This window comes from Pinus tabuliformis, chromosome 4_1 (assembly GCF_031772625.1).
Source record: "Pinus tabuliformis cultivar Carrire ecotype Pingquan chromosome 4_1, CPIR1, whole genome shotgun sequence".
NCBI lineage: Eukaryota > Viridiplantae > Streptophyta > Pinopsida > Pinales > Pinaceae > Pinus > Pinus tabuliformis.
In genome coordinates, this window is record NC_142303.1 from 598,497,882 (window position 1) to 598,510,783 (window position 12,902).

Sequence of the window (12,902 nt, forward strand, 5' to 3'; positions counted from 1 at the left end):
TTGACTCATATATCTCCTGCATGTGTGGTTGTCCTTTGGAGAAAAGTTAAGTAACTTGATAGATAAGACTGAGGCTTCCTGCTATTAATTTTGGATATAAAAGACCTTTCTTTCTCACACTTTTAATGTTTTCTCAAGCTATAATGGGTTCGAATGGTGAGGTTAGAGAGTTGCATACTTTTGCCTTACCATGAGTGTTTTTTGTGTAGGATGTTGTTGTAGTTGTGGAGGTTGTCTTTGATGATCCTGAAGCTGCATGCGATAATCTGTTGGAGGTCCTTTAGCTTTTCTTGTTGCTGCTATTTCTCTACTCCTAAGATGATATTTATGTGAGTTATGTAGCTGATCATATGTCATTTCTAAATAGAGGTAAGTTTTTTGCGCATCTCTTCTGCAATTTCTTGAGAAAGATATGTATTTTTTTGTATGTTCTCTTGATGACTGATGCTTGATGATGGAGGTTTTTCCTTCATGCAGATGTTATTTGGACCAGACGTTTCTAATTTTTGAGTGATCAATAATCTTATAGAAGCTAACAAAATGTATTGTAGTTGCTTAAGGATCAGAGTTATCATCTCCAAATTCTCCATGGTAGCTGACTTCTGGATTTGGTACTCTAGCTATGGTTTGGCAGGGGATGTTCAAACTGCTATAGGACTATGTGTCTTCCTATAGTAGTCACATAGACCCTACTAAGATCACAATTTCCTTTATGTTTTTTCTTTAAAAATACTGATAATTCATGAGTAATTTGTTGACAAGGATCAGAGGCTTTTTTTGTGGTGGAAGGGATGGAAGAAGGGGTGAAAATGGGTTCTTTTCATGGACATATATGAAAATGAGAGTGGAGAAGTGGTCAAGTGCTGTGGAAAATGAATGATGAGGCTATGGTGGACCCCTCCTCTTGTTCATAGATGAAAAACATCAAATATGAACCCTTTTCCTATGTCGATCACATTCCTATAGAAATTTCGGTCACTCATGTAGCAATTTTGGAATGCTCTTGTAGCAGAATTATTTTATCCATATCTCTAAAATGGTAGATTGGATTGACCTAAAATTTTGTGAGCATGTTTTAATAATCCTTATGTATCTCCCCATCAATAATATTGGCCAACAGATTCACGAATCTTGAGAAAAAATGAAAATGGTTGTAGGTGATGGAGGCCAATTTCTCGAAAATTGTGCACTAAAATTTGCTAAAATTCATTTAGCATGTTACCATCATCCATATGCATATCCCCGTGAAACAACTCAGCCAATGGATGCATGGTTTTCGAGATATGGTAAAAACAATTTTATGCCCTGTGTATTTTGGCCTCTTGTAGCAAAACAAAACCTTCCTCTAGCACTTTAGGACAGCGAGGAAAATGAATGGGAAAGGCTTGGGAATTATGGGTGGATGTTGGAAATGGATGAGAGTGATGGATTGGAATGGCCTTGGTCTTGTTGGACCATATGGTCAAAGGAGCATAAAGCCCAAGTTTCACTTCCTTTGACTATATTTTTGACCAACTTTTTATTTTGGTGCTAACTTGTTTTTTTCTTGCAAAGGTTGGAGAGCACCTGCATTCATCAGAGAGAGATACATCAAACAAAGATTTTTTTTCTTTTTAGTTTTTACATTTTTTTCTTTTAGACCTACTAGCTGCCTCAATGAGGTTTTCAACTAGGTATGCCTAGGCACCTCAAAGGAAGTTTTCACCTAGGATCTTTTCTTTTTCTCTTTTTTCCAACCAATTAATTGCCTCATGGAGGTTTTCAATCAATGAGCCAATCTCAAGTGCCTCAAAGGAGGTTTTCACTTGATATTTTATTTTATTCTCCTCTTTTTCCTTTTTTATTTATTCATATATCCTACCCTACTTGAAAAAAAGAAAAACTCTTTAAAGTATAGGAGTACTTCCAATGGATCCATGTGCATAACAAGATGATAGATAAAATCATTTGTAGACTAGAAATGTATGCTTTGACATGTACCTGAATATTAGAGACCAACTTCTTTGACTTTGATGATATCAAGCATTGTTGAAGAAGAGAGTGATGCTCCATCTTCTTCATTTTCTGGAACCAAACCTCAATATAGCTTTGATGCCCTTGGTTCGCTTATTGATTTAGATCATTCTATGTCTTCTTTTTCCATGAAATTTGGATCTTGTTATTTTTGTTGATTACTTTCTTGAACACATGGAGGATCTGATGGTAAACATTATAGAACTTTCTCAATCTTTGATTCTGATGTCTGCTCTCCATCAAGTGTAGCCCATGATTCCTTGGTCTTCCCTGGATCTTCTTCTTCTGGATGTTGTTCTTCAATGGCATCAAGAGAATCTCTTTGTTGCAATATACTTCCCGATCTAAGGTGAATATCATTCACATCAAGAGGAGTTGTTTGGAAGTATTGTACCTCAACATTGTAAGTGGGTTGAGTTACTGCGTTGTTTGGATTCGTAAATAGCGGTATAGGTAGTTGAGTTGGAGTGGATCTTTGGGGTTGTGGTTTTGGTGGAGGTGGATGGTAGGGATAGCATGGAGTTGGGTATGGAGGATATTGAGGAAAATATTGAGGATTTTGTGGATTTCTCCAATAAGGTTCTTGCCAACCTTGCTTCCAAGATTGGTTTTTGGGTTGAGATGGCCAAAGTTTCCAAGGAAAGGACGTGTTCCAATTACTTTGAGATGGACGTGCATAACTTTGAAATTATGAATTAGGTTCTTGCCTCATATCAAGTTGACTAGGTTGTCATGGTCTTCTTTGAGCTACATAATGTAGTTGCTTTGGTGATCGAATTGCTCCATTGTCCTCTTGGTAAACTTCCTTCAACCTCGGTAATGATGGGCAATATTTAGTAGCATGTGATTCTGCATGGATAACAAAAATATCAACATCCTCTTTTTTCTCATTTTTCATTTCTAACATTTCTACTTGTTCATTTATATTGCCAAGAATTTGTGTTTTAAAAGTTATCAAGCAAATTTCCAAGTTCATCTTGACTTACCAATCTTGATGTTTATTTACATACTCTTGCACTTCCTCTTTATATGAGCTTGCATGTTTCACAAATTTCTTCAAAAGATAATTTGCATACATCACCTCTACTCATAATATCAAGGAGATCAATCCAGTCATCCCTAATTATTTTAAGTAAGAGGGTTTTTAGTGTGTCAAATCCTAAATGATGTAACTTTTCCTTCTTAACATTATACATAAATCTCTCTATTAGATCCTCAAGGCTCTCATCTTCTTTTTTATTCATTCTAAATATTTCTTCTTTAAGATCATGATCGTTATATTCTTATAGAAATATATTTTTCATATCATTCCATGATCTTATTAAATTATTCCATAAACTCATGAACCACTTAATAGATTTATCCTTCAATGTTGTCAGAAACAATCTCAATTTTTGAGTGTTTAATAAGTAACCATAAGATCTACAAAGGATTTCAAATTAAAAGAGGAAGGTTTCTGGATCATTTGACCTCATACCATGGAAGTTGGGAAGGAAAGATGGATGGATGCTCTTCATATGCACACTGACATCAATATCTTGAATGGGAAATCCAAGAGGATCTTCTTTATTGTCATCATCTTCATCCATTTCTTCTATCGTCTCTGCCACCTCTTCTTCTTCTACCTGCAAAAGTGGATGGTGATGTGGTTCTTCCTGCACCACATGATCAAATGGGGGGGTTTGGTGTTGCAGAAGTTTTTTTTTTTTTTGAATAAGAATTCTAATGCAATGCAATTTTTCTGTCTTTTAAATGAAATATGCCTAATGAATTTTTTTTGTTCTTGTAGAAAGTAAATTTTTTCCTTATTAAAATTATACATAAATCTCTCTATTATATCCTCAAGGCTCTCATCTTCTTTTTTATTCATTATAAATATTTCTTCTTTAAGATCATGATCTTTATATTCTTCTAGAAATATATTTTGCATATCATTCCATGATCTTATTAAATTATTCCATAAACTCATGAACCACTTAATAGCTCTATCATTCAATGTTGTCGGAAACAATCTCAATTTTTTGAGTGTTTAATAAGTAACCATCAAATCTACAAAGGATTTCAAATTCAAAGAGGAAGGTTTCTGGATCCTTTGACCTCATACCATGGAAGTTGGGAAGGAAAGATTGATGGATATTCTTCATATGCACACTGACATCAATATCTTGAATGGGAAATCCAAGAGGATCTTCTTCGTTGTCATCATCTTCATCCATTTCTTTTATCGTCTCTGCCACCTCTTCTTCTTATACCTGCAAAATTGGATGGTGATGTGGTTCTCCCTGCACCACTTGATCAAATCGGGGGGTTTGGTGTTGGAGAAGTATTTTTTTTGTTTTTTTTTTTTATAAAAAAATTTGAATAAGAATTCTAATGCAATGTAATTTTTCTGTCTTTTAAATGAAATATGCCTAATGAATTTTTTTTTGTTCTTGCAGAAAGTAAAATAAATGAATCAACTATGGAAGAAAACAATGCACACTTTGACACCTCCCCGATGATGGCGCCAAAAAGTTATGAGCCCCAGTATTGCAACAAGAATGTTGCAACTCCCAAGGCTACCAACTTAAATTATCAACCCAGGGTTCGTACAAACTTAAGAGGTGTTGGCACTACATGTGGAGCATGCAATGTGTCCTTCTTTCGTTGATCTGATGCAATGAAGTGAATGCCATGAAATATAAGCCTAAACTAATTGCAAAAAATAAAATGTTACTCTATTTGTAGAAAGAAAACCTAATTACTTTTGCAGAGAGGAAATCCTAGTTACTTTTGTAGAAAGGAAAGGCTATTCTACTTTACATGAATGTAAATGTTAATTCTATTTGAAAAAATGTAAACATTAACCTCTTTGCAGAGTGTAAATGGTACATCAAAAGGAAACCTAGTCTATGCAATAGAAATAGAAATGTTGGAAATGGAAACCATAGCTTAAGATGTATGAAATCATTCTTCAATCATTGCATTCAAGATATATTTTGTCAACAAAGTTCATAAGGTGCTTCATAAAGTAATCATGAATGTTATGCTACTAGCTCACAAAAAGATAGATCAACGACTCAAAAATTATCCTCTTCAAGGGGGAAACCTCCTTTACATTACATAAATGAAAAATTCTTGGATGATACAAATGACAAGACCTCCTTTGTATATATAAGATTCTAAGGGGTCATGATATAATCAGAGCCTACATTACAATAATAATGTAAGGGCACAACAATAGCAATAGTGGGCTTCTATGGGGCATAAAAATAACAATAAGGGGGATACACTAGCATTATAGGGACCTAACATTCCCCTCTCCTTCAAAAAAGTGTTTTCCTCAATGCTTGAGTAGTTCTGGATGCTTCTGTATAAAATTATCATCCTCCCATGTGTAATATTCAACGGGTAAGTGTTAGGATATTCCAACACATAGGAAATAGTTAAGTATAACTTGGTCTAGTGTAGAGTTAGGTAAAGTGTGTTTCTTTACTATGTACTTTTGTAACTTACAATCTGACGGTCACGATATGTTCTAGACATGACGTGATCTGATGGTTCATTCTCTCCTCGGTATTACCAACACTTGATCCCTGGCTTAACACCTGATTGGTCCATGATCTCTATTTAAAGAGTATGGAGGGTCATTTGTAAGGTAACCGTTCATGAGAGAATCTTATGTAAATTTTCATTCTTTTATTAATAAATTGCCTAAAGTGGCTGTGTTGGCTCAGGCCATGGACTGTTTCCCTCTTTGAAGGTTTTAACCGGGTCAAGAATACTAGTGTATTGATCTGTGATTTGATTGTGAGCGGTGTCCTTTCATGTTCTGTCTGAGGAAATTACCCTATAAATTCCTACATGGTATTGGAGCTATTTGAGGGCCGCATCCGTTGGTGATCCAAATTTGAATCTGGTACAACTGCATCCGGTTGTCGTTTCCTAGATCTACTATTTATGACTGCTTTCGGGCCGAGAGGACTACTCTATTGTGTTAGGAGCATCTGTTCCAGTGAGGAACCCCTTTTGTTTCAAACGAAAAGGTTTCCAATAGCCCTAGCTACGTCATTTTAAAGATCTAGAGATATACAGTCTTTATTTGCAGTTCTAGCTATTCATCTCTCTATTTATTTCGGTTTATTTAGCTCTCTGTTTTTTATTACCAGATCTATACCTTTCATTTCTGCATATGCTCTTTGCCCCGCGACTTTCTGCGATTTGGGAAAATCAGAAACAGAAAGGAAGAATTTTTCTCATGCGTATGCTCTTTTCCGCCGCGCCTTAGTGTGATCTCGAAAAATCAGAAACATTGAGGAAAATATATAATTTCCGGCTAAAGCTAACTTCAAGCCATAAGGTTTGTTTTTTTTTTTTTTGTATGACCGTGTTGGGTTTTGTGGTTTTTGTTTTATAGACAAAAAAGAGCTTTTTCAAGCAAGCACGCACCCCAAAGCTTCAATGACTAAACCCCCCCCCCCTTCCTCTTTTCCAAAAATTACTAACCTTTTAAACTAGCTCACTTGGTCCAAAGTTACTTTATGAGAATAGAGGTCTTGAGTTCAAGTCTTTCTTTTTGTTGAGTTACTTTTTCAAAAAGCACATGTATCTTATGTTTTAAAGTTACTTTATGTAAAAGTGTTCTCACCCATTATAAAAAGTGAGTCACTTATAATTCTTTTATCTTTTATTTAAGTCACAATTTAGTGGGTAGCTTTGTAAAAGTGAGTCACATAATTTTTTTTTTTAAAGTGAGCTAATTAGATTATGTTTGGAAAATGGGGGATTTTTTTTTTAATATAACATTATCATTCATTTCCGCACATTCACGCACTTTGTCGGCGTCTTCAAAAAATTTTGTTCAAAAAGCCATAACTTCTTCATTTGGAAGCCGTTTTCAGAGCCTTTTTTTTAATCAGCCTAATTTTTCGAGATCTTTCCATTGGAACACTTAGTTTCAGCATCTACAGCTTCAATTTTTGTTAAAATGGAAAGTCCATGCCAAGTTATTCTTGATAGCACCAACTACTTCCAATGGCAGTCCTACATTGTGGATTTACTTAGAAGTAAAGGTCTTTACAGAATAGCCTCAGGCCAAGAAACCAAACCTCAAGATGAAGATAAGGCAACCAAATGGGAAAATAGGCAAGATCAAACACGTGGGTTGATAGGGATGTCTATTTCTCCAGAGCTTAGATTTGATATTGCAGAACTTGATACTCCTAATGAAGCAATGAAACAGCTCACTAAAGTTTTTGGAATTAAAAATGAAATTAGAGCCCATCAACTTGAAAATGAGTTGCTTACATTGGACCCCAATAATTTTTCTTCCATTGAAGATTTTTTGTCCAAGTTCAAGACCCTTAGACTTCTCTTGGAAAGTGTTAAGGTTAAGAAAGAAGATGGTAGCCTTCTCTATTCCATTCTTACTAAGTTGGGACCAGTATGCATTATGCTTTCATCTTTGTAAATAACCTGCAAAATAACTCACTTCAATAATTTAACCAATATGTCCTATAACAAAAGAAGCCTAAATAGTAAATGCAGAAATATGAGATGCAAGTGAAAAAGACATCCAAAGGAAATAAAGAAATTGTAAAAGAGGGTGTTACACAAAAATATCGTCACCATGATTATTTGCAGTCAGTATGGATCTATCATCACTTGTACTGTCCTCCTAAGCAAGTCTCAGACCTCAGCTCTTCAAGTCAAGCTTTGAAAATGAGAGAAAGACATTGAAAATCAACAAAACTCTGGTTCCGCACTTTCTCTCTGTTACCTGCGGTCCCGCACCTTCTGTTTACAAACACTGCGGACCTGCCCGCTCTGTCCCTAAAGGAGTGGGTGCGGACCCCTGTGAAAGTCAAAAAGGCGCAAGTTTATTCTAAAAAACCCACTTTGGGTTAATTCTAGATGATTCTAGAAGGAATTTTGACGTGGATTGGCCGCTCTTAGATCGTTCATCCATCCCAAAAGAGAAGGAGGACTTTATCCCTTTGAAGGAGGACCTAGTAACTTCCCTCCATTGCACTATAAATTCAGGCATTGGGCTGGTTGCTGGGGAGGTTAGAAGCTGAACATTTTTTAGGGTAAATGCTGGTGAAATTAAAACTTCCTAGTTGAGCTTAAGAGGAGAGATCACATACCTTTTTGGCTTCATTTGGAAGAGAGTGAAACTTGTCAAAGTAGAGGAGACTTCTTGCTGGACCCTGGGAGGAGATTGTACAGCGTCAAGGCACAGGTTGTAAAGTTCTTCTTCTTTTGAATTAATACAATCACACTCATTTTTCTGAACAAATTGTCTCATATCATTTGTTTCATGAATTCTTTGACTTTCATGTTAAATATGTTTTATGATATTGGCTTTTCAGGTGCTATTTAATTTGTTTGCCTTGTTTGTGTTTGCATATTCGCGACAAAGGAGCTCATTTGAATCGAAGGAGCGAGGGCATCCACAAACTTGCGTTGGACCTAAGGTAGGCCCTAAAAACACTTGTTTGTCTTTGTTTATTAAAGCATATTTAGAGAAAGATAGTGTCTGGTTGGTTTGCTTGTCATTAGGTCTTCTTTAGATTCTAGGAAGGTCTATCTTGTCCGCGAGATCAACTTATTCCGTGTGATAAAATGGCGACTCCACTGGGGACTTGATTTTTTCCTTGTTTTTACTTTGACCTGAGAAACTGTACTTTTTGTTTCTAGTTTTTGACTTGATGATTGTGGGATTGGGTAGATTTACTTGATTTTGAATTAGTTTTTATTTTTCATAGTTTTGGGAGAGGAACGCACCCTCTGAGTTAAGCACAGTGCGGACTTGTACACACTTTTGCTTTGTGCACAGAGCGGGACCGCACCTGTGTAAACAGGTTGCCTGCGTACCCTGTCAAAATTTTGAGAAATTTTAAATTTTCTCTTTTTTATCAGTTTAGAATTTGTTTATAGGTTTTTAGCCACTGCCCAAACCTGCATGTGACTTGTCAGAAACTTTCCTTGGTTAATTCCATTGGCATTCCTGCTTTAAGCTTTTATCAATTGGGTGTTTTGAGTCTCTTTTTTGAGAAATTCTTAATTTGATTTCCTTTGAGTGTTTTTATTTTTTGATCTTTGGAACTCTCACCCAATTTTCTTGACTTGCACTTGATTGGTTCTTAGATTACATTAGAATAATCTTGTGTTTGAGAATTCTCTTGCATAGATCACATTTGCATAATTAGAATTCTCATTTTCATAATATGAATGAAAAATGTGCATAGATTACATTTGCATACTTTTCAAGTGAATTGTGCATAGATTACAATTGCATAATTTACATTCTGAAAAATCAATCGTAGATTTAGATCAGCTTTCTTTGATTTGAATTTACGTATTTTTATTCTTGTTTTAAACATACAAAAATAAAAATAAAAACTATTTGGGAATTGATTTGCATTAGTTTTTCTTGATGAAATTAGTGCATTAGAGAATTTGTTATATTTTCTCTTAGTGATCAATTTTTTGCATTGTTGGAAGTGAATGGAAACTCTCTCCTTAATTTAGGTAGGATTCATTGAATTGAAAGGATTACATTATCATATTCGATTGCATTCAGTTTTGATTCGGGTCATAACACCATTGGTTTCGTATCCATTTACCCTTTTGAGTAATAACAACCTAAATAACGCAGCACTTAATTAAAATTTATCTAGTAATTTTTACATTTTTAGGGCTCTTTCCACCAATCTAGCTTAGGCTAGTGTCTTGGAATAGGTTTTAGTTAACTCTCCAAGACAGTAAAACAAACAAGTAGCCGTATCTTGTGGTAGGAGATAAAATCCAATTGTTGCATCTATGCTCTGGGAAAGCTCCTCTTAAAGGAGAAGCACGAGATCGTGTCCGACCCAGTGAGGGGATCAATCCTCCTTCATTGGGAACAACGCCAGATATTCACGTATTAAAAAAGGTAAACCTCAGATTAACCATTGTCGAGGAGCCTGGGGTCACTTGTTGGTAAACCTTGGATTATGTCAAGGAGCCTTCAAGGGGATTGAGCTTGCTACTCTGCCCTTGCGTGCGTATTGGATCGTAGACTGTTCCCCCAAGTATATTTGTTGCCGTTGGTAACCATAGTGACTATAATCTATAGGATTCTTCCTAAGGTGACAGTGGAGGGAAGATCCCACTGTACCTGGAGTAGACGTCGGCTAGACTCACTTGGATTTTCTAGGGGGTTCTCTTCACTCGAGATGGTTTAGTGGAGAAACTTGTGCCAGACTATTCATTAAGCAGGTTGCCGGGGTAACTGTTCCAACCGCCATTTCTGTATTGAATTCTGCGACGTTGGATTTCATCACCAACTAGTGTTTTTGGTACGGAAAGTTACTGTTTGTGTGTGGTTTGACTCCTAGATTTGATAGCGCGTGTTAATTTGTTTGTTTTTACTTTTAGGGACCATAGGTGTGAATTGTGAATTTTAATTGTTAAGTGTGAATTGTGAATTATTAATTTTAGTTTTAAATTGTTAATAAAATTCACTGAAGTTGAATATAATGGCAACTGTTCCAGAATTTACCGACCAAGGAACCCCTCTTAATGAGAATCCTAGTACTTTTCCTTACTTTGGAAATGTTGGTCCTCCTTATATGGCTACTTTGTCATTACCTGGATTTACAATAGGCTTACCGATATGGTTATTTTCAACTTCGTTGGCCCCAAATACTCCAATTGTTCCACCTCAATCGAATGCTTCACCTCAACAGAGTTCGCCATCTCAACATCACCAACCTTCTGTTGACCCTAATTTTTCTTCCTCCATTTCTTCCTCTTCGCTTGGTAAAAGCCTTGACGCTAGTAACCAGGTGGCTAAGAAGAAGAAGAAAGGGAAGAAGAAGAAGAAGAAGAAGAAGAAGCAAGATAAGGAAAAAGTCAACCAACCAACCATGGCTGTAAGTGTTAGTTGTGTTGAGGAAACCTCCAACATGCATCATAAACCAAAATACCCTTGCAAGCTTTGTAAGGGTCACCACTTCCTTATCAATTGTCTTGGTATTCCAAAGGTCTTGGAAGTATGTTCAGAAAAATCTCATCAACTTTCCATTGATCCATCAACCAGTGATAGTCAGGTTCCTGGGAAAAAGGGTAAAGTTAGGTTTCCTTGTAAGTTATGCAAAGGGAGTCATCAAACTCACATTTTCCCTCACATGGATGAAGCCTCGAAATTGTTGGAAAACCTTACTGTTCCACAGCAAGAATTTCCAACTGGTTACCGTAAACTTTCTCCCAACCTACCGTCAACTGACAGAGTGATTGATCTAATTCCAAGTACAGTCGATCACACTCTTCCATTGGAGAGTGAAACTCATGTCACTCAGGTTGATGATCCATTAGCTGATCAAGTGGTCGATTCAATTTCACATTCGGTTGATCCCACTTTCCCTTTAGAGAGTGAACTTCATACCGCTCAGGTTCTTTTTGTTACATCAGATTCTTCTACGCCGGGGGCATTTCACCTGTTTCTACAGAACCCCCTCCAAGTACTGAGGTATTTTCCTTTGATTGGAATAGACTGACAGAACCTCGTCTTCCTTCCTCCATCCCTTTCGAAATCATTTTCAAGGCTGGTGGTAGGGACATGCATCACACACAGGTAGATGAAGGTGCTTCTGTTAGTATTTTATCCTCAACTGCTTGGAAAGCTTTGGGTTCCCCTCAGCTTGCGCCTATTACGCAGAATCTGAAAGCTTTTAATAGAACCATTAGTGAACCTTTAGGGATCCTTCCTAAGTTTTCTATTACCTTGGAAGGTAAAACTATTTATATTGATCTTATGGTAGTTCGAGGTCCCTTGGATTTCATTTTACTCCTTGGACGAGACTATGTTTATGCAATGAAAGTTGTCGTATCGACACTCTTTCGCGTGATGTCTTTCCCTCACAATGGAAATATTGTGACTCTAGACCAGCTTTCATTCCCTAGTCTTGTTTCAACTACCAATAATATGACACCCCTAAATGTTCTTGATTCTAAAGTGGTATCTACCCCGCCACGGGCTAATTATGTGGCAACTGGTCCCATGTTTTCACTTACCGATGTAAGTGAGCCTCTCACTGTTTGCTCACCTTCCTTTGATTTAGATCCAATAATTGACATGGAAAACTCTATGGGATTATTTGAACATGATGTTCTTATCTCCTTGGAGTCCCTTGACATGTGTTCCTTCCAGAGATCTATTCTTCCTTCTGATGAAGACCTCTTGGAAGCCATGATCAAGGTGTGTCCGTTGACATATCTTTCTTCCAGTTGGAAGCCATGATCAGTGAGTTGCGAGGATAGTTTTTTCCTGTATCAACCTCGTTAAAAAAATGAAACAGGCCGCCATGATGACAGTTCTTTTCCTGTGTCAACCTCGTTAAAAAATGAATCAAGTCCGAGGAAAGTTCCTTTTACTGTGTCAACCTCGTTAAAAAATGAATCAGTGAGTATGAGGACAGTTCTTTTACTGTGTCAACCTCGTTAAAAAATGAATCAGTTGTCCGAGGAAAGTTCCTTTTACTGTGTCAACCTCGTTAAAAAATGAATCAGTGAGTATGAAGACAGTTCTTTTACTGTGTCAACCTCGTTAAAAAATGAATCAGTTGTTCGAGGAAAGTTACTTTTACTGTATCAACCTCGTTAAAAAATGAGACAGGGTGTCGAGGAGAGTTCCTGTTACTGAGTCAACCTCGTTAAAAAATGAATCAGTTGGTTCGAGGATAGTTCCTGTTATTGAGTCAACCTCGTTAAAAAATGAATCAGGTCTGAGGACAGTTCTTTTCCTGTGTCAACCTCGTTAAAAAATGAATCAGTTGGTTAGAGGAAAGTTCCTGTTACTGAGTCAACCTCGTTAAAAAATGAATCAGGTATGAGGATAGTTCTTTTCTTGTGTCGACCTCCTTAGA